The 21343-nt window shown below is 44.8% G+C and overlaps 1 protein-coding gene across 11 annotated transcripts in view; it reads left to right on the top strand.

Moving 5' to 3' along the window:
* The window catches only part of Plagl1 (PLAG1 like zinc finger 1), a 42793-nt gene that overhangs the window by 9948 nt on the left and 11502 nt on the right, over positions 1–21343 (top strand). For 7 of the 11 annotated variants that reach the window (XM_085688602.2, XM_085688564.2, XM_085688562.2 and 4 more), the window contains one exon: positions 3673–3712. The gene's annotated coding sequence lies outside the window, so the exon portion shown is untranslated. Of the gene's footprint in view, positions 1–3672; positions 3713–17269; positions 17340–21343 lie in introns of all 11 variants that reach the window. The other 4 variants (XM_085688568.2, XM_085688563.2, XM_085688591.2 and 1 more) reach the window with 1 other exon arrangement.

Below are 21343 nucleotides of genomic sequence, written 5' to 3'. Positions count from 1 at the left end.
TTTCTCTCAGAGCCACAAACAAGGTCATTAGGCAAGGAGGTGTATGTCCTGCCCTGGCAGAGACAAAGGCTCAACTCCAAGTCTCACCACTCCATAGAATACAGCAGCATCTTCCTGCCTTTTGAGGTCGGTTGCCTCATTGCTTCCTGACCACTAAAACGAGATTATGTATAATTTTAGGTTTTGCTAAAGCAGAAACCTACTTCGGGTACCAAGTTCTCTACAGTCAGGATGCGTTAAGGCCATGCTGGGATAGCAAGCTGCCCAGCAGTCCTCACAGTCCTCACAGACTCAAAAGATAAATTTTCCTTTTTGCTCATACAAATGTCTGCCATGGATTTGTTCCACACAGTGAGACCCGAGTCTGTTAACATGCTCCCATCTTATAGTTGTAACACTTCTTGGAATACTTAAGTCTTCTTGGTTACACGGCAGGGAAAGGATGACTCTTTCCCCAGCAGTTAACCTGGTTACTACAGCCTAGAACCAGTTGCATGGGCCTACTCACAGACTGTACAGCTGGGGAAGGGCCAGAAGGAAGCACGGATGTGAGGTAGAGCCAGCGTCCACCCAAGCCTTCTGAAGTTCTGAGAAAGCACATGTCTTTGTGCCTAGAAGAAATGAGGGTAGGAGGTGGGGTGACCCATAGTGCCACCTCAGCTTTGGGGTACAGCTAAGGGAGGTAAATGCTTTAATCACCCCAACTGAGTCTCTTAGGTTTACAATGCAAATTGTCACAATCCTGCGTGACAGGTCAGTCAGTTCCTGAGGCATGGTAATGAATTTACAGCAGTTCTAAATTCTCTTATCTCATGGAGGTGTCAGGACTGGGTCATAGATCTCCCAATGGCTTTCTTATCCTGTCACCATCTAAGGGGGGGACAACTAAGAGAAAGGAGCCCTCCCAAAGCCCAGGGAGTCTAGGGTCAGGAATGCAGGTGATCAAGGTCAAGTACTTGCTCTGCTAAGGTGACACAGGGAAGGATTCTTATTCCCTTTTAGTCATGGTTGAATTTCATCAAGGAGATAAAAATCACTTGTTTCCCAGGTTGCCAAGCAAATTGGCTTACATAAATAAGTTAGCGCAGAGAGGAAGGAAGTTCCCAGTCTGGTACCCTGAAAGAATGCTTTGGGTCAGCCCTGGGCTTCCCCAGTTGCTCCAAGGAGAGGCGCTTTCTCACTCTTACCCCACCCTTGTGATCTCTCCTAAGCGTCCATGTCCCAATTTTTAAAATAAGGATAAGAATTCCTTGGTGGCATTAATAGGGATCCTTTGATGAAGTGTTTCAAAGAAGGTTAGGAAGCCAGGCAATGTGGATTTTCTAGAAGTTTCTCTGAGAAAGGATGGAAGTTGAGTCAGAGCTGGAGGGCACCCCTGGGTCAAGGCGTGTTTGTTTTTAAAGCGGGGACACACCAGAGCATGTCGTATAGTGGGGGCATGAGTCATAGTGGAATGTGGGGGAGGGGCAAAGTAGAGGAAACTTTAGATGGAGCAGTGGGGATCGGCTTCGGCTTCCCATTCTAGGAAGATGTTCTCCTGTGGTTGGAGGGAAGCCTGCAGTTTCAGAGTTAAAAGGGTGAGATGCATATCCAATAGCTTTTGCAATCTCAGTGAGCCATGAGGGAAGGATGCTGGCGGGCATGCCCAAAGCCCTGAGAGTGCGAAGGGCAGAGGGAAAAGAAGAAATGTGTGAAATGACCGCAGTATGGGGAGGCATTATGATGGTAGACAGTCTCTGGAGTCTTTGTGAGTGCAAAGCCACCAGAGTTAGAGCGTTCAGCAAGCATTCATGTTCCCCCCAGTGAAGAAATCGTGTTTGAGTAACTGAGAGGTAATAGAAAGTTTAGTTAAAATGCATTAATTAATCATGGCTTCCACAAATGGAATAAAATATAAGCATTCTAAAGTTGTTGATAGATTAAAAAGTTAGTAAAGTAGAGTTGTCCCCATCTCTTAAAATGATGTGGCTTCATGTGGAAATGAAGCTCCCCATAGCCCCTCGTTTTCATGTATAGCTAATATGCGCACTAACCCATGCTAGTAATGAGTCTGCCTCCCTTGGTCACCTCCTGACCCTAGACCATTAAGGAGACATTTGTAAACAAAGCAGAGCCCGAGTATCTGGGACAGGACATCAGTGGCTTATTGGATAGGTACCTCTTAAGTATCGCTGAATTGGCCAATTTGCCACAGCTATGCATAAATGCATTGTTTGGTTGCGCGAGAAAATAGCTACTAATCTCCAGTAATAATGCGGTGTCATTAAGCTAATAAAGCTACAGAAATTCTGTCCCGATAGGTATGCAGCTGAATTATTATCATTATCTGGATGTTACCTTTAGGCTTTTTGATGCCTCTATTGGCTAAAGAGCCTAATTTCGAGGCTTTTTATCTGAGACTGAAAATGTCGCCGCTCATCAACACCTCTGCTTGCTGAATGCGCTTTCTCAAAGGTCAGCCTGACTACGCGTCTGCAACCGCCTGACATCACCGGGCTAGCGATTCGGGGGCTGCCGAACGCTTCGCTTTTCTAATGGGGTCTTCCTTTGTGCTCGAGTCTTTGCTTTTTGTTTTGCTTTGGCCATTTTCTATCATTTTGTGTTTGAATAAAGACTCATTTTTATTTTGTAAATTACTGTTTGGGATAATGTGGCACACACTTGGGAGGCTGAGACAACAGAACGGAGAATTCTAGCCCAGTTTGGGTTATATAACATCTGTTTTGTCTCACAAAAGAACAAAACACTGGCGTCATTATTTGGGGCCATTTTTCCTATTCAGTTTCTCTTTATTAAGGCAAAGTCTAGCAATAATTGGGGTTTTTGTGGTGACAACACATCTTAATGTTATTAATATTTATCCTCTTGAGGGATAGTTGGGCCTAGATGCCAACTGTCTGTTCCCAAACACTGCTAGTGTAGCCATAGAAAACTTATTCAGCCTCCCATATAAAGCTTTTTCAGCCTCTCAAGGTCTTCGTTTCCTTCTGGGTCACACAGGGGTGAGAGCAGTATGCATAGTAAGTGAAGTAATATGTAAAAAAACAAAAAACAAAAACAAAAACCCTAAATGGTCCTATGGTAAATAGCCAAGATATGTTGGAAATATGGAATGATTTGGGCTTAGAAATAAGTGGTTTATTCTGTAGTAGCAATGAGAAGAAAGAAAATTTGTTTTCTGAATTAGAACTTATTCCAATGCATAAGAACAGAATTCTTTAATTAATCATGATTATCGATATACTACTTAGTAGTAGTCTCTTAAGTATGAATGATGCCTTTATTTTTTTCTTAATAAGTGGATGGATATTTAATGTTAAAACAGACAGAAGCCTGATGATGGTGGTTACAGCGGTGACTATAAAGCCGTGTGGAAGCCCCTTGTTCTGGTGGACCTGCTCTGTATCTTGACTTTGGTGGTGATATGGTTGTGTGCCCTGTACAGAAGGAAATACACTTCTCCAATGAAACTGGAGACCTCTCAACAGACTGAACTGTGTTAACTGAGTTGTAACATTATATGTGGTTTTGTGAAATCTTGCAGCTGGGGAAGACTAAGTCAGGATCGTCTTAAAAAACTGAACTCAAATCTGCAACAGTCTCAGAATTACCCTTAACCAGTGCATGTTCAGTGCTGTGTGGTGCTCACAAATACCTTCTGTTTGCTTTCAGGTTGTTCCTGCCGGATTCGCACACTGTGTCATTGGCTTTTGTAAGTTGGTATTCCGTCTTTCCTTGTCTACTTTTAAAAAAATCCTCCTCTCCAACATTTTGACACATTCCCCCCCCCCCGAATTACAGGACTATACTTCCTTTTGCTACATAATGTCAATTAATATCCCAACTAGTAAGCATGTTAAGACAAACACTTTAGAGACTGTATTGCATGGTGTCTATTTTCTGATATCCCCAAGATGGGTGAAACAGAACTCAAGAACAAAAATCAACATATTGATTCAGGAACTGTCAGAAGATATTGCTAACATAATGAAAATAAAGGCACCCCAGGCAATGATAGTAATTTGATATCTTTAAAATCCATTTACCATATGAGAGTCTTCTATAGCAAACTCAAAAATGGCACAAGGATATTTGTTAAATGAGAAATAAGGATTTATAAAGAATCTATTATAATGTAACTGCCATTTCCATAGCAGATAGATAGATAGATAGATAGATAGATAGATAGATAGATAGATAACTACCTAGACAGACAGGCCACAGAAATCAGAAAGTGGGATACAAGAAAGGGGCATTGAGGGTAGAAACATGATTGCTTATTAAATGTAGTTAGGAATGCAGGACTTCTGTGGATAATTATAACCAGAGTACCAGTAGATGGTATAATGGGAGCAGTGTGAGGTCTGAACCCTTGAAGTTTCCGCCCTGCTACTGTATGATTTGGGCAAGTCTCTCCGCTCACTGGAGCCCATTTTCCTCCCTCTGAAAAACAGACTCATAATGTCTCACTTATGAGGAGGATCAAGTTGTAATATCTGCGTTCTTTGCAAATGCTTCTGAAAGATGAGTCAATGAATTGATGAGTGTATCTGACCTTTGCCACAGGCTTTCTTTAAGTAGTACATTTCATGAGTACTTTTGAAAAATAATTTGATGTAGAGGAACTTAATGAGTTTCCAGAGAACCTCGATTGAGTTAGAGTGACCTGTAATTATATGAAGCTGTTCATAAGATCAGCTTCCTATAATGAAGCAAGTTCTTGAGGCATGCTAATTTCACAGCACCTTATAAAAAAAAAATCTTGACAGATATTTCTGTCTCCATTTCAGAAGGCTGGGAAGGCAGAGGCATTAGTGTAACCTCTGAACCTGAAGTGAGTCAGTGGCCAGATTTAGCTTTAACATTCTTGATGTAACAGTCACTTGTCTTCGTCACAAGCCACCTTTCTTTCCTCCCCACTTTTCAGTTTTCTGAGGCAGGGTCTCATTATAGAGCCTAGGTTGGCCTTGAACTTGTGGCCCAGCAGCCCCAGCGTCTGGGTGCCATGCTGAGACTATAGGCATGTGCTAAAACAGCCTGCCCTGGCTTTCTTAGTTAATTTCTGTCTAACCTTGAAAACAAGGGCAAGCTTTCACAGAGGTCTGTTCAGTACCCTCTGTGGTACCTCTTCCGTAGGTGAAGAGAGACAAGAGTCAGTGAATTGAGGGCTCAGGAACTCTGTGGTGAGCCCCAGGATAGTCCTGAGGCTTGAAATGGGACATGTGTGTGTGTGTGGGTGGGTGGGGGTGTTCTGCATCAAGAAGTAGGTTTTCCATGTCTTTCATTCCAATGTTGTTTACTTTCCTTTTAGTTTAGGAATTTTGAAAGGTAACCCCTCGTTCCTCGTGTTTACTGGGAATGAGTGACAGACGTGGAGTAAACCACAGTGAAATGAGCACGTTGCATTACAGGGTTCTGTAAAGATTGTGTCAAAGGAGCAGTTCTGAATTCAAGGGCAAATTTAGAAACCCTTTTAATTATGTTTATTCAATAGAGGTAACCCCCCTTGGGAAAACACATTTTTCTTTAGACTCCCTCGGGTTCACCCTGCCCCTGGCTAGCCCTCTTCACTCCCTCAAATACAAACATTCTTTCACACACAGACTCTATTTAGGACCTGGTTAGCCAGCTTGGGTGATTCCCTGGACCAAAAGGGGAAAGAAAGTAACTGTTCCATCCCCGTTCCTCCTCTTTGAGCTGTGTGGCCTTCCCTGGGGATCCTGCTTTTGAGAAAGCCTAGAAATTAGAAATGACTGTTTTCAGTTGGAACAAACCAGAGCTTGCTGGGTGCAACAGGTTTGCTGTAATTTAGGAGTAGATTGATAAGGGCTGCACCTTTGCAGCTCTTAGTTTGGGAATAAAGTTTCCAGAAAGTTTGGGTTCAGTGGCATGAAAGAAATTTCAGACCGTTAAGTGAGATCATCACTCCTAAAGATAGGAAGAAGGGGGAAAAGCGAGAGTTTATTTATGGACTGTCAGAGGGCCATTGAGGCTCAGCAGGCCCCAGAAACCTAGGACTTCCCTTGGTGCTTGCTTTCTCCCTCTGACCTTGGATGAACTAGCGAGCAGTATATTATGCCAGACAATTGTGTCGGTTTGTCATGGGTAGCATTCGGGGCTGTCACTGGAATGTAGGAAACGGATGAATTTGCATTGAACCATGAGGTGGTCTGTCGGGCCCTCTCCTGGTCTCAAGGAGACCTGTCGCAGTTTGTCTGGGCCGGGCCTAATGAAAGCTTTGGAGGGAAAGAGAGGTGGGCCTTTGATCTCTTTGTTCCAGCTGCTCCCTGGGAACTCACTGAAATCAATGCCCTGTTTTCCTGAAGGAATGAATGGCTCTGCCTAACTAGCTTTGTAAAGCTGTAGGGAATTCACTGCCTCTGTTTATTGACAGCTGAAAGGAGGCACACGGGGTGGAAGGGACCTTCTTGTGAAAACCAGGCACAGGGAAAATTAGACCTCAATTTAACACAGAGGAATTTGGAAATTCACCCCAAAGGAGCCGAGAGTTTCTCATGCTTACATTAGGATGATTCAAGTTTGGGGCTAGTGTGCAAGGAACAATGGCGGTTTTGTCACAACTATGCTATAAGTAGGAATATGGTCTGCATAACGGATGGCGGTAAGTAGGCGCCCATTCAACGTCCCCTTCTCTTCCTGAAGCAAAACAAATGCGAGCCGTGATATAATCAGGTGATGCCCTTTGTTTTTATGTTAAGGAGAAGCATGAATATTGCCCGTGACTTCTCCAAAGTTTGTTGTTCATTTGTTTGTTTCAAAACATCTTTGAACTTGAGATCTAAGTTCATGCCAGGGACTCCTGCCTGCCCATCTTGTGTGATTATAGTGGGAATGTAATGATTACCCATCAGAAAGTTTTTCTGGTCTTAGACTGTTGTAAATGGAAGTGTGTTGTCAGAAACTGATAGTGGACCAAGATAGCGCACAGAATAACAATAGTTTCTAAGTCTTAAAACAACTACCTTCCTTTTCAGAACAGAGTCAAGAAAATTCTCCAGCTTATCGCAAGGAAGTATCTCACCCCTTCTTAGCAGTCTTCCCTCACTTGCTTCATTTCCCAGCAAGAATTTATGGCTTTTTCCTTTGGCCCCAGCCCTTTGTGCGTACCTCGATCATAGCACTTAACACATCCCCCAGAGCTCTTTGTTTAGGTGTATTCTTTTAACTGGAAGTAAAGCAGCTGTGCCGTATTCATTTTTATATCTTCAAGCCTCGCAAATCTCTTGGCTCACTTAATGTGGCTGAATGAATAGGGATTGATGGCTCCCTGTGAACGTAATTACTTACCCAGGCTTCAACTGCAAATACTAAATTTTAGGGAAACTTGATTGGTCTATTGTACCTGATCAGCGCTATTGCTCTTAAAAAAAAAAAAATCTTTCCATTATGGAAGATATCAAACACTGATTTTTTTGGTTGTTTGTTTGTTTTTTGCCTTAGTAAAGTTGGTGGGGTGCCAATCAGCCCTTCTAGGAGGAGGCATTAAAAGCAAAGGACATTGTCTTTTGAGGGGCCAGCTTCCGGTTTTATTCTTTTCTTGGCATCATGTATAGTTATTTTCATGATGAAGATGAAAAGCCTTTCAATGAAGAGTCCTGTAGACTTTCACTTGAGTAAATTTAGTGACCGAGATGGATAGAGCTTGTGTTGAATATGATTTAGTTCTATGACATGCTGATAATATAGAATAAAGCCTCCCCTGGCCTTGCGCGTAACTTGCTTTTCTACCATTGTACTTTATGCATTCTCTGTTAAAGAAAACAAACAAATTCCCACCCCCAAATAAAAAACAAGGGAAGTTCCAATCCTGTAAACCACTTGGATTTCACAGGACCCTAAACCAAACCCGATTACTGAACTCTTCTCAAGTTAGAAGCTATTTCTTTTTTGTTTGAACTTGAGATGTAGGGAGGAAAGAGATCAATATTCTTCAAGGGAATAATCCCATCTTAAAATGATAATGGAAAATTTTAGGAGGTGCGAGGGACAGCACAGCAACTGAACAGGGTTTGAGTCTCACGTTTGTTTTATTTTTATACTAAGGATAATTGTAAAGGAATCTATTTGGATTTCTGTTTTAAGTTCAGGTAGGGATGAAGTGGCAACTATAGGAATCCCATAAGGGAATAAGAGTTGGTACAGGTCATACAAACGTGTTGAGCCCAGGAGGGTAGATAGAGAGGTCAGATTTCTTCTGAAGCAGGTATCACTATGGTTCGATCCCTAGTAGATGCTCACCTCCAAAACTATTAACTTGTAGCTAGGAAGCATTTAGCACATAACTTGGCTGTTCAATCCTCCCCATTTCTGTAAATCCCTGCGACATCATACCTAAGTAGGGAGAGGCAAAAAGCAGCGAGAAGGTAGGAAATGTCCATGTGATGTATCATGTTTCAGCAATGAGGCATGCCCTTTGCCTGCTTTAATAGAGCACACGAGAAAGGGACTGCCGTTAACCATTGTGTGCGTGCTGTATGTACAGAGCTGGATAATTCCAACTATGGCATTCTCCAGAGAAGAGCTCATTTCTTTCTTCGCCCCAGGGTTAGTCTCACATTTAAGAAAGATTTCAAGAAACTTGGGAGTCAGCTTCTTAAAATCAATTCGGTCTCTTGGACTTCCTTCCCATCCATCCACCTATTCAGACCTAATAAAGTCATGTTAGATAAGCCTCATGGAGTCGTTCAAAATGAGACATCCTCTTACCCCACTTGGTTGATTGCACGATAGCTATCATGAGTTATAAAATTGCTTGAGATTGTAAGTAAGGTTAGAAACGACTTAAATAGTATAATCTTCTGTAGTGACTTGATACCCAAGTGTTTAATCCAAGGTATAGTGATGAGACTGTTAAAATACTTACTAGGTATTCCGAATGTCAGTGTTTATTTTGAAATATTCATTATTGTTATTTTTATTTATTACAGCTTTGTATATTACAGACCAACTATGTGATTTTTTTTAAAGTGGAAGATAACATCACCAGCTCTCTTCTAACATTTGTTTCTTTTTAAGATTAAAAAAGCTATTTTAAAACACCTTTTGAAAATACAAAGGAAGATTGCACAGTCTGAGTAAGTCAGGATCTATAAAAGCCAATTGTGCAATAACCATAATTTCTAAGTTAATATGTGTAAACAGAAATAATGATCTCAGTGTGGCCTCTTGGTTGTTTTCTTTTAAAAAAAAAGTTTCCTAAATTCCCAACCCCTCCCCCCCAATTCTAGCTTCCATTCAGGGCCTGGGGTTTCTCAAATCAAATCTCTGACAGCCAGTGTTTTCTGGAATGTTCTAATAACCCCTTCTACTGTGTGAGAGGTGGAAGGCTTTCGTGTGGGCTTCAACTCAGGGAAAAAAAAACAAGAGCTGACTCAAGACTGCCCAGGGGAGAGCTGAGTGGGCAGACATCTGACAGCTTAGTGAAGACATATTACCTTTCTATGCAGGGGACAGATGAGACCCAGATGACACTGGAGGCAGGGGCCACATCAGGAGTGACAGCAGCCTTAGAGGGAAACATAATAGAAAAGCCAGAAAAGGCTTTGAGGGGGCACCGGAATGGCATGTGTGGGCAGATGTCTAGGTGTAAAGGACACATGAGCTCAGGGATGTCTCTGTCACATGTCACCCTGCGGTATTCCAGCCAGGGGTTAGTCTGTTCTCTGTAGAGAGGCAGTAAGCAGTGTGGTAAAGAGGGCAGTTAGGGGATCAAATCCCAGCACCTCCTGGAGTCACACAAAAACCGCACGCAGTCTGCTTAATCTCTCTCTCCCCAGGCTTCCTGGGTTGTGAGCCACCTAGATAGAGCACAAGCCCCTGGAAGAGGAAACATTTTGATGTGAGGAGAGTAGTCCCACCCTGTGCAGCAGGCAGGGAATGCTAATTCTCCGTGGTGCATGTTCTATCCCACAGGTCAGTGTTTATATGAAGAAATTCATGCTTGTCAGGGTCCTTGTGATATTCCAAGAGTCCTAGTTCTTGTTCTCCACCATTCATATTTGCTTTGTGACCCCGTTTATCAAGATAATGGCCATGATTCCAGCCTTCTTAGTCAACATTTCTATGGGATTCCCTCAACATGTGTTTAGTTCTCATGTGGTACCCGCCTTTAATCCCAACACGCAGGAGGCAGAGGCAGTCGAATCTCTGAGTTTGACTCCAGCCTGGTCTACAGAATAAGTTGCAGGACAGCCAGGGCTACACAGAGAAACTCGGTCTTGAAAAACAAAAACAAAACAAAACAAAACTGTGCTACCATTTTTTAAAATAAATTCTAGGCTTTGTAAATATATTCAGGCCAGCTCACATTTGATTTTTCCCTCCCCCTAAAGTTACTTTATAAATAGCTTCCCAATTTCTTCTAGTCTTTTGGAGGCTGACTTCCAGATGCCTCAGGTAGAGGAAGCTAATGTAGAAAGGTATTAGGTGTGTCCATTTGAAGTATTAACTTCCTGTTTTCTCTCGCACTCTGGCACTCTGTTTGCAACGGACATACTTCCCACCTCCACACTCGGGAGAGAAAAGTTAGCAAACTCCAAAAGCCCTAGGTGAACTGTCTCATATGTCTTGTGAGTGACATGGTGGCACTTCTGAGACCCGTTCATTCCAGGCCTGTTTGTGATTGGTTTCAGCCATTAAATATGACACCAAATTAGAAACACATCAAGTGCTGTTACACTACTTAAGAACTGGGGAGTCGTCATTCATGATGTACAGAACCAGGTCACAGTCGCTGTCTATTTTAAAAGCATATATGAAGAGTAGAGCCATTGTTCAAAGCTGGGCCCACCCAGCTCTAAGGCTGCTGCTGTTTCTGTCTTGGGTTCTACAGAAGAACATTGCCATTTGTTTGCTTCCTTAATCTTAGGGCTCTCACCTTGTGTTAAGTTGGAGATGTATCCCACAGTGGAATGAAATACAATAAAATAAACCATCGTGCCAATTTTAGATAAAAAATTTCTCTCTAAAGAATATCATTAAATTACTTTCCAAGGCTAGATAGATGGATGGCTCAGTAGTTATGGGCGCTTACTGCTCTTGCAGAGGACCAGAGTTCAGTTCTTAGCAGCTTACAACCACCACAACTCCCCTTCCAGGGGACGAGGACTGTCTTCTAGCCTCTGTGGGTAGGAGGCTCGCATATGGTGCACTCACATACGTTCTGAGCAACCACTCATGTGCATTACAAATAAATCCATCTCTAAAACTGCTCCCCTTCTCCATTAGCAATTAAAACAGAAATAAAAGCAGCGCGTCTCCTTGGAGGAACATGTTGGATATTATTAAAATTAGCCCATGTAGCACATTTCCCTGTCAGTATTTAAAACAATGCTGGAAATGATGTGTGTTTATACCACAACAAATGTACTTTATTGAGAGAATCACGTAATTGACCCATTATGTAGCATTTACCAAGGTAAAATTCTTCCTTTTTATCTCAGCGGCAGGAATTAAAAGTGATTCATAATGCGCGCACACAATCACTATGTAAATTGGAGCTACATTAAGATCACGGCCATTTCATGTTGTTTTCTCTAAACGCTTCCCATTTGGCCCATCTATTGAATTCACAGTGCGTAGGAGAACTGCTGGTTATGATTCATGGAAGAGTAGAAATTCTGTAAGTGCTCTTACAGAAAAACGCAGAATGGCTCCGGTAATTCTTTTTTGTGGGCAGTCTTTTGTTGTTGGTGGTAGTTTTTCCCCATGTGGAAATTACTATTTACCTGTTGTAATGTATAGAAGCGATGAATCCGAAGGCGTAATCTCTACCTACAGTGCATGGTCCCTTTCTGTAACATAGGCCTTTCCTGCTTTCCTGATTAGAACCTTGCAGTGGTTCCGGTTAGATGGCTCTCTTGGTGGCAGTTGACGGAAACTAATGGGGCCCCTTGAGAAATTCCAAACAGGCAGGTGACAGGAGTAGCCTAGCATGTTAGTAAGAACCACCCTGACAGGAGTGTTGCGATTTAGAATGAAAGGAGAGCCAGCCCAGAAACACAGGGGCCAGTGTGGCCCTCATTCTCCGACATGTGGACATGGCCCTTCGGTAGTCAAGACTTCCGGGTTCCTGCTCACTGGGCTGGTGGGACGTCCCAAAGAAGTCACAGGAAATTTCTCTCTGGACCAATACAGTGGTCCTCCCCTTAGGACTCTTCCCATTCATCCCGCCAAGGTTTTAGGTACCACAGCTGGGAGGGTAGGATCGTTAGGTGGCTGCCCTTGTTATGGGCGGGGTGGGGGGCACTAATGGGTTCTTTGTTTCCTTCCTTCTGGATCTCACAGGCTATGGCAGGGGAAGCAAGTGCCAACAGAGGCTTAGGCTCTGCTGTGCCGGAGTGGTCCCTCCTCTCACTTGTCCAATGTCTTAACTTCCGTACTCCCTTCCTCTGTGTCCTTTCATGAGTACATTTTAGCGCACATCCATCGCTCTCAGAATACAGAGAGCTGGGGCTTGGGGTCCTAGAGGGGTGGACCATCTTAGCCGAGTCTGCGGTGTCACTGTTATACAGGACCTCCCCCCCATAATACGTGCCACACTGTCCACATACCCTTTAGGTTTAGACCCTATCTGGGGGTTCTGCCATTCCAAGCATTCCACTGTGGCAGATGACCTTGGCCTATCCCAAACACTCTTCAGTTTTTATCAAGGCCTTTATAAACCTCTTCTATAGGTCCCAGACATCCAGCCTCAGATTGAACTTGGAGGATACAACTGACCTCAGAGGCCAACACTGTCCCCTTTCCCTGAACTCAGACATGTCGTTAGTGCTTCAAGCACCTTTGAATTAACCCATCTGGTTTTGAGTATTCCCCCCCCCCCCGCCCCTTTGTATCAGGGATAGACTCTCCTCTCTCCCAGAGCACCTTGGTTCCCGCTCTCCTCATTTTCATCTTAGGGAAATCAGCTGACCACTCCCTGTCGCAGCTTGTTGACTAGGAAGCGTATCTAGGTTAGGAAATACACGGTTTCCTGGACCTCAGCCTGCAATTGCTCTGGCCTAACTCTCGCCTCTTCCAAGCAGACTTCCCTCTGGTCTTTGTTTGTTTGCTTTTAGCAATTCAGAGCTTAAGATAAAGGCCTTAAAATAACACCGAGCAGCGCCTTTCCCTTTCTAAGTATTTGCATAGGAGTTAATCCTGCGAGCATAATCTAACACCAGCCCTCTGGCCCCCATCTTTCTGCTCTATCTGCTTTGGGGTGCTAAAACACAGGACTCCCCCAGGTCACCCAAACCTTCAGCACCCATGCCTCTCTCTGCAAGCCCAGGTGGCCTTTGTTGATTGCTGTTGACAGATTGCTTTCAGTCCCAGAGGTCCTGGTCTCAATGAGAGGCACAATTCTAAGAAAGATTTTTGGCTTCTTTACTGAGGTGGCACCCACAAATATGAATCTCACTGTCCAAGGTCAGAGAGATTCTTCAAGCTACCATCCTTGAGACGACTCCCAGAGTGGCAATCCGAAGAACACCATCTAGGCCGGTTTTCGTTGCCTTGCTTACTCTGGCCGTGTTTTCTTGAACCTAGAGATTTTCATGGCGCCTGGAAGGTGAGGAACTGACCCCCTGTCCTTCCATACATCACAGCCGTGGTGACTTGAGGCCTCGCAGCTGTCGGCCGCAGGGCCGGGAGTAGAGGCTGGAGCCCCAGTGGAGGTCAGTTTCCCTCCCTGGCACGGATGCTCCCCCGCAGGCAGCTGTCTGGTCAGGGATCCTACCCCAGCCCTGCCAGGAGGGGCCCCCTTGCTGCACAGACAGATTGCCTTCTCCTTTCTAAACTGGGCCTTGAGCAACGTGGCAGAGGAGAGAAGAGTTCCCCCTCCCACCCCCCCCCACCCCCTTATCCATCCTCCCTTCCTGAGTTACTGTAAGTCCTGCCGTGCTTCCGTGACAAGTTTAAGTGTGAACAAACAGACTTTAGGTCCTGTCTGCTATCGGCTGGGAGAAAACACGAAAGGTTGGAACTCTTCCACCTGCTTAGATTGAGCTTTTCAAGGGACACTGTTGGCAAAACAAAATAAAATTCCCAAGTTTCCCACCATGCTGACTTACCGGCCATAGGAAAGGCACTTGAACTGTAGGGAATTGTGAAAGAAGAAAAGAGATCTGAGGACAGTTAGCACACGCGATCTATGCAGCATGTTCACTGGGGGGGGGGGGGGCGCGGGGGGAGGGGCGGGGGAGGGATTTTCTGATTGTGTAGAGGCCAAGAGGTAGAGTGCAGGGACCTGATCTTCACCCTGTCCAGCTGCTTGCCGGTTACAGGGACAGGCGAGTTAGCATACCAGCACGTCTGCATCTGCCCAGGAGCTCAGTCCTGGGGTCCTTCAGGCTGTGAGGTACTGAACACCTGTTCATCACCTGGGGAGCATCCACAAGTTCGCAGTTGTGACTGCACAGTGATGTCACCGGCTAAGTTGGTAGGCAGTGGACAGGAGCCATTAGACAGTTTGGAGGGGAAGCCTCTGCTTTAGAAGATTCATGATCCATGAGGAGCACAGCAGGAAGAGAGACGCTTCCGGTCAGGATTTGTAATAAAGTTCGGGATTGAAGACAGCAATTTGGGAGGCCTCCCAACTCAGGAAGGATTTGGAACCTTGAGTTTCAGGAATGGGGAATACAGAGATTATCTACAATAAGAGAACAGAGGCCAGATAATGAGGTCCCCAAATCTATTAAAATTTCATGTGATCCTTGGTCAGCCTGTTCCTCTGTAGTATCTTTTAAAAACATCTTTTGGAAGAGGATGTAGCCTCCCCTAGGGTCTTTTCAAAGATAGAACTTCACTATTCGTGATCCTTCTCTCTGTGATAAGATTTATTTATCTGTAAGCTTCCAAATCAATAGGCCCCATTGCGTAAGAGATCATGGTTTTTAAAAAAGTAGAAAAAAGGCATATCTGAGAGGCGTTCCTAAGCAAGCCCTACACACCTTTAAGCAAGAGAAGTTTTACTGAAAATTAGAACAGCCTTTCCAGTATCTGAGGTTCCCCAATTGTCCTCACTCAGAGCCTTAGAAATAAAAAAAAAAAAAAGTAAGTTTCAAGCATATGCTTAACTCAAGGCAGGAGCAGCTCAAAGGGAGCGAGCTGAAACTGGAAGAAATCTCTTTGTTCAATCTGAGTTTCAGTGAATGCTCAGCCAGCAGCAAGCCCAGTTCATTAGCTGGGGAAAAGGCACGTTCTAAAGTGTAAGCACACCGTGAAGGCAGAAGTGCCTTCTGAAAATCATATCCTCTAGTCTGGTGAACCTTCCATTTCTCTTGCCCACGAGCGGCATTCAAAATCCATTTAAAATAATTAATGTAATTCTATTTACCACTTGCCAAACTCTCTTCTTAGAAAAATGTGATTTTTCTTGCTCTTCAAGGATGCTGGGACACCGCCTTAGCGTTGTTTAATTTTATAGGGTCATTTTTGTCTCATGCTTTTTTTTTTTTTTTAAATTGACATTTGAAGACGCTTTTTCTCAGCTTTTGAAATCTAAGACCTGAAAAGCCATCTGCAAGTGGCATTCTGTCAAACCGAGATGGGTGATTTTTTTTCCCTGATGGTCTCATCTCTGCCATGTTACCCTGCCCGGTGCACAAGATTGTCCCCTGGACCCGGTTGGGCCTGTTCCAGGTCGTGTTCCCCCACCCCATTGTTCAGTGTCTGTGTGTGTATGTGAGGCAGTGCTGGGTGGGCAGGTGGGAAAGTCTGAGGGGCCTGATCCCTTCCCTGCCAGGGCTCCCCCTCTTTCACTGCTGCTCATACCGCACAGTTGAAGAATAAGCTCCTCTGCGGCTCGGCCGAGGCCAAGTATTGTTGAGTGCAGAAAGGCATGGCTTTCTCTTTGCGATGATTTGAATATTTTGACAATAAAGCCAAGCCACTCTATTGCCTGGCTTGTGTACCTCATGTTCTGTAAGCCTCTTCCTGGGCAGCAGAAGCGAGTTCTCTCCTCTTTGAATACATAAGTTGGTATTGTCCGCTGGGGAGATGGGCAGACTCAATGAGGAGTCATCCAGACTAATTTTATTCTTTTGCTTTCAAGTGTTTTAAATCTCTTGGAGAAAAAAAAAGTTAATGCAGGCCTCTGGGGACCACCCATTTAAATGTCCACAGGTGGTGTGGAGCATTTTGAAATGAGGTGGACCATGCCCACGGTCTGTTTACACAAGCAGAAGGAGGACCAGATGGAAAACAAACAGATTCAGACAAATTCATGGTCATTTTCCAGTTTGCGTGTTTTATTTTTTTTCTTCACGAACTGTGTTTGATTATTTTTTAAACGTCTAAAGAAAGCTACAGGTTTTTTTTTTTCCATACAAAACAAACAACCATAGCCTTTTTGATCAAATTAAGAGAACAGGCAGTCAAGTGGATAAACTCCTTAGATGGGCTAGAATTAGCTTGCCCAATCAGTTCTTTCACACTGGTTAAGAAAATCTTGAGGCATCCTCTCTATCCCAAGAAAATCGATTTGGCAGCATAGTCTGAGTTCGAAGAGGCCAAGTGGTAGAATCAACTGATGAAGAGGGATGTAGATTTCTAGATGTGTGTCCGTGTTCAGCGGCACAAGATCGGTATGAGGACCGGGTTACTGAAGATAGGGAGAAACATCAGTTTCCAGGGCCCCAGTCATGCTGGTTCAGTCTGCTGATTTGTGAGGTAGCCTTGGAATTTGTTGTTTTGTTTTTTTTAGCTTTTATTAAAAAAAAGGTTTCCCTGCTAATTCTAATGCATAGTCAGGTTTAGTGTCCACTTAAACTCCATATTCCATTTAGAGATGTCAGCCTTTTGCACAGCAGATTTGATAAATCTAATGCTTACATAAAACTCCTGTTGAAAACGCATACTGCCCAGCTACTGCCTTCTTCTGATTCATAATTTGTTTCAGGTTCTGTTACTGCGTAGATTTGCATACCTGTTTTACGGCATTTTAATATTGTTGTTTTAAAAGAAACACCATTTCCTCTGAGTGCTGTTTTGAATATTTTATGTAAGCAATTTCATATATTCTTTTTATTTTTTCTCTGCTCACAGAAAGCAGGGGAAATTGTCAAGAGTTCTAATGCAGTTGTGTGTAGAACAAAGGGTGCGCTTTAAATAAAGCTCATCGATTGAGATGCTTGAGAATGCATAGGGAACAAACAACCTTTACAGCACAGCAATGGGGCATGGGCCCTCATGGAAGTTTCAGGTGGTGGAATCGTGGGGGCATGTTCTAGCTCCGTTCCCTGCCAATGTCCAAAGTCTCTCCTTCCAGGTTCGAGTCTTCAGACAGACTTCTCGAGGACTCCATACCTTTCCAACAGCTGACATTCCTGGTCACACAGGTATGAGAGTTGAAAACTTATTTCTGCCTGGACATGTTTGATAAGAATCGCGTGGGGGTCAGATGTGGTGGTGCACATGCCTTTAAGCCCAGCACTTGAGAGGCAGAAACAAGTGAATCTTCATGATTTCAAAGTCTTCCTGTCTTATATAGGGAGTTCCAAGCCAGTCAGGGATACACAATCTCAAAACACAGAGTTACTTGGAAGCACATGGCAAACTCAGGGATGCAGAGATGCGATGGAGGCCCAAGTTACCTCTTAAAGCCCACAGCACTTTAGGATTCTTTTGTCTTGTCAAAGCATCGGTGTAGTCTCCATCGTAGGGACTCTGGTGATAGAAATAGCAACTTGTTACATCCTCTGCAGCCCCCCCCCCGACCCTGTCTGCAGCCACAGCTCTACCTAGCAGGTCCGTGGCATCTTCTGCTAACAATCCTGACAACTCAGAAACTGTGAGCTGCCCCTGATGACAGAGCCGTGGACCGAAGATATTGTCAGGTCGCTCTTCCCTCGTGGAAGAGGGTGAGTTATGAATCTGAGGAAGTCGGCTGCATTCGGCTTCACCAGGGAGCCCATTTTGGTAAAAGTTATGGCTGAAGGGTTCTTCTGTTGACCCCTAAAGCTTGCCTGGGGAACCCAAGAGCACATGGCTTAGCTCAGGACAGCTAGGGTAGCCTCTGCTCTGTACTCTCCTCAGCAGTGCCGTTGCAGAAGGTTAATCCTTTCCAGGCGCTTGCCGTGTCCTACGCATTCTTTTAGTCCAATATCTCATTAGCAGGGATAGGGAAATTCAGTTCATTGAGTATCAAATGCAGTCCTATTGCCTCCCTGGCTGTATGGTAGGGCTTTGTGCAGGAATTGGACTGAACACCCCGGAAAGGCTTTATGAGCTCCACTGAAACACTATTGTATTGTTTTAAATGATACTTTGTTTCCTTTGGAAAGACAACAGTTACTAAATACTATTTTGATGCATTAACCAAGAAATTGAAATGCATAGCAAGAGGGTCAGCATTATCTGCCAAGAATGGACAAAGGCCCAGGGAGTTGTAATTAGTTTGGGGAGGCAAGAGGAGAGGCATCTCGGCTCTTGTCTTCTGTTTATAATGTACATGGCTTGAGAGGACAGTGTGTGTGATAGCCGGGGAGATCTGGAATGTGTCTGCCTAGAATTCAGAGAGCCCGCAGACTGCGGAAAGGAAAGGGCTACACATCAGTAGACAGCTCTCTCAAGGGGCTGAAGGGGACTGGCCAAGCCCCAAAGTGTGGAAGGCAGAGAGGCTTAGGGGAGGCTGCAGGCTCCTGGGAAGGGCTAACATGTATGCCTCAGTGGGAAGTTGGGCTTATTGTGAGCAAGGTGCCTGCCCTGTTGGAGGCTTGGAGCTCAGAAAGGCAGATGGGGCCGGCTGTGCTGGGGGAGGGACCACACATGTGGACTGCTGGGACAGCTACTTAGAAAGTTCCCATTCCTCCCCCATGGAACCGGGTATGATTGTAATGGTCTGTTACACAAACAAAGGACCTAAAGCTATGAATGGGGGAGGAAAAAGACGTAAGGTTAAAAACAAAAAAAGAGGAGGCCTGCCTAGCTAGTGTTTCTCTCCTTTTAAGCTCCCCCACTCCATTCCCGAGCATTCTTCCCCCCCTTTTTAGAGAAACCCATGCAGAAGTTTAGAAATGTTGCCTCCTCTCCTTGCTGTCACTTTCAAAGCAGAAACCCAATAAAATGTTTACCAGCTTAAAAAAGAAAAAAATCTAAGAGGGAGAACTATAAAGATCCAGTGATTAAATACTTTTACATTTCAGATTTATTTCTAGATGAACAATTTGCTTGACAGATAAAGAACATTCACTTTTCCATATCGCAGATTCCGAGTTCTGGGTAGCCCTCCGTCGAGAGAGCTTTTAAAAATAATAGCGTGCATTGTCATTTTGAGAGTGCCTGTCAAAAGCGTGTCTGGTGTGGCTTGGTCCTGGACTCAATCTTGTGTGGAGAAAGATTCATCAGAGACTTCTAAGCAGGGCCTTGGATTTCCTGTTCCTTTCAGATAGTCCTGCAAGAGGCAACAATGGCAGTTTGCCTCTCGGTTAAGCCATCTACTGCCCCCAGGCTCTGATCTCCACAGTCTCCCAGTTTCCCCTGGTGAAAAGTTCTCTTTCCTATGCCTGAAGGGCCTCCCGTCTAGACTCTTCCACCGCACAGTCTCTCATGCCCTGAGGCAGGCTGAAGGGTGGGCTCCACACCACCATTGCCTGTCCATCCCTCTCCTATTCTGTTTTTCCTCTGGCTACAGCGTACAGCACCTCCTCTTTGGTCACTTAGCATACAGTATAAAGAGCCTGCTTGGAGGTGATCAGAACTTAGGCTGTGCAGATACTGGGCAAAGGCAGCAAAAAAATTATACCCTCAGATCGTCCAGACCATCTTATAGGCACAGGGGTGTCTTGGTTTTCTCCTGTTTTTTTTCTGAAGAGATCACTGTCTGAGTCTACATGACCCACCCAAGTCTTTAGCGTCTCCTCTGGACAGTGTTGGTTTTAAGTCTCTTCCAGATACTCTTAACTCGCGGATCTGGCTTCCCCTTGGTGGTGGAACCCAGATTGCTTTTGTTTTTCTCAATATGAGCCTGTACCCTCTCACTTCCTAAAAAGGACCCCGGCTTTTCTTCCATCCCCTGAAGGATGGCCTTTTTGGGACAATAGGCCGTGCTGCTAATTAGAGTTCTGGTTCCCCATTCCCTTCATACAGAGCTTCAGGGAAAGAGATCAGCTATCAGCTAGAGAAGCACAAAGGTCTAAAGGCCAGTCGGCAGGATTTACAGGGAGGGCACGCGGGGGGGCGGGGGGTTAGGGGGGAGGATGCATGTGTTCTCAGCTGTCACAAAGGAACAGCCTCCATCCTGACTTTGACATTAGACTATCTGCTTTTAATACCAAAGGCTGTTGTCTGGATTGGCAGGCTTGCTCTGCACCCCTTACCTCACACCAGGCTACCTAGTCTCCTTCAAGGATTAGTTTTCAAACAAAGATGACCCGTCCCGGCCTCAGAGCCCATCTGAACCCCACACTTGTCTTTCTGGATGCACCTGTTCGTTGGGCTCAATTGAGACATTCACCCTTCTCTTCCCGAAACTTCCGCTGAAGAGTTCAGTGTGTGATGGGGCATGGAGGAGCAAGGGTCTGCACAGATAGCTCCTCTCCTGTTTTCATCCATCTCTCGTCCCTCAGGAGGCCATGTCAGTGTGGGGATGGGGCCAGCCCAGCCCATGTCCACTCTTGTGGGAAGAGAAGGGGGCTGATGACGGTGGTGGGGGTGGGGCAGGCTACAGACCTGTGCACTAGGGCGCTCGTATGTGGCGATAAGCCCACACTCTGCCCACCGGAAGCAGCTGTGTTGGTATGGCGCCTTCCTTTGTGGCCCTTTGAGGTTCATATACTTCCCATTCCAGCTGAGATGGTTTTGCTGGCCCTCTCTACCCATTGTTCGCTCTTCTTCCTCTCTCCCTTCCTGTGTACGGAGCCACTGATTAGTGTGGGCGGATAATATCTTCAACCCATTGAATAAAAACTTTATTAGTTTTTAAAGGTAGCACATAAAATAGTCATTGTGACATTTTTATGTATACTTTTGTTCTCACTAGTGATCCTCTCCCACCCCTCCCCCATTCTCTTCTCCCTCCTGCTCCCTCTTCTCCCCACCCCATCCAGAAGACTCCCCCTTCTCCCCTTCTGTTTCTCATGTCGCATGTGTTCCATTATATTCTCTTTGTTTTTGCCCCCCCCCATCTCTTCTTTCTCTTTTGTGATCCTGGTCTCTTAACCTGCAGACACAGGCACACACACATATACACATGCGTATAAATTCAAATCCAGGATTATTGTATGAGAATGGAGCAATCTATAACAAAGAGATCCCATCTGTAAAAAGCCTACAGTTTGCTGGGATCAAGCTAAGGAAGGTGGTAGCTGTAAGCCATTTGGGTCTCCTTTATCCTTCTACTCCA

This window comes from Myodes glareolus, chromosome 1 (assembly GCF_982192425.1).
Source record: "Myodes glareolus chromosome 1, mMyoGla1.1, whole genome shotgun sequence".
NCBI lineage: Eukaryota > Metazoa > Chordata > Mammalia > Rodentia > Cricetidae > Myodes > Myodes glareolus.
This window is presented reverse-complemented; position numbering and strand designations above follow the sequence as displayed.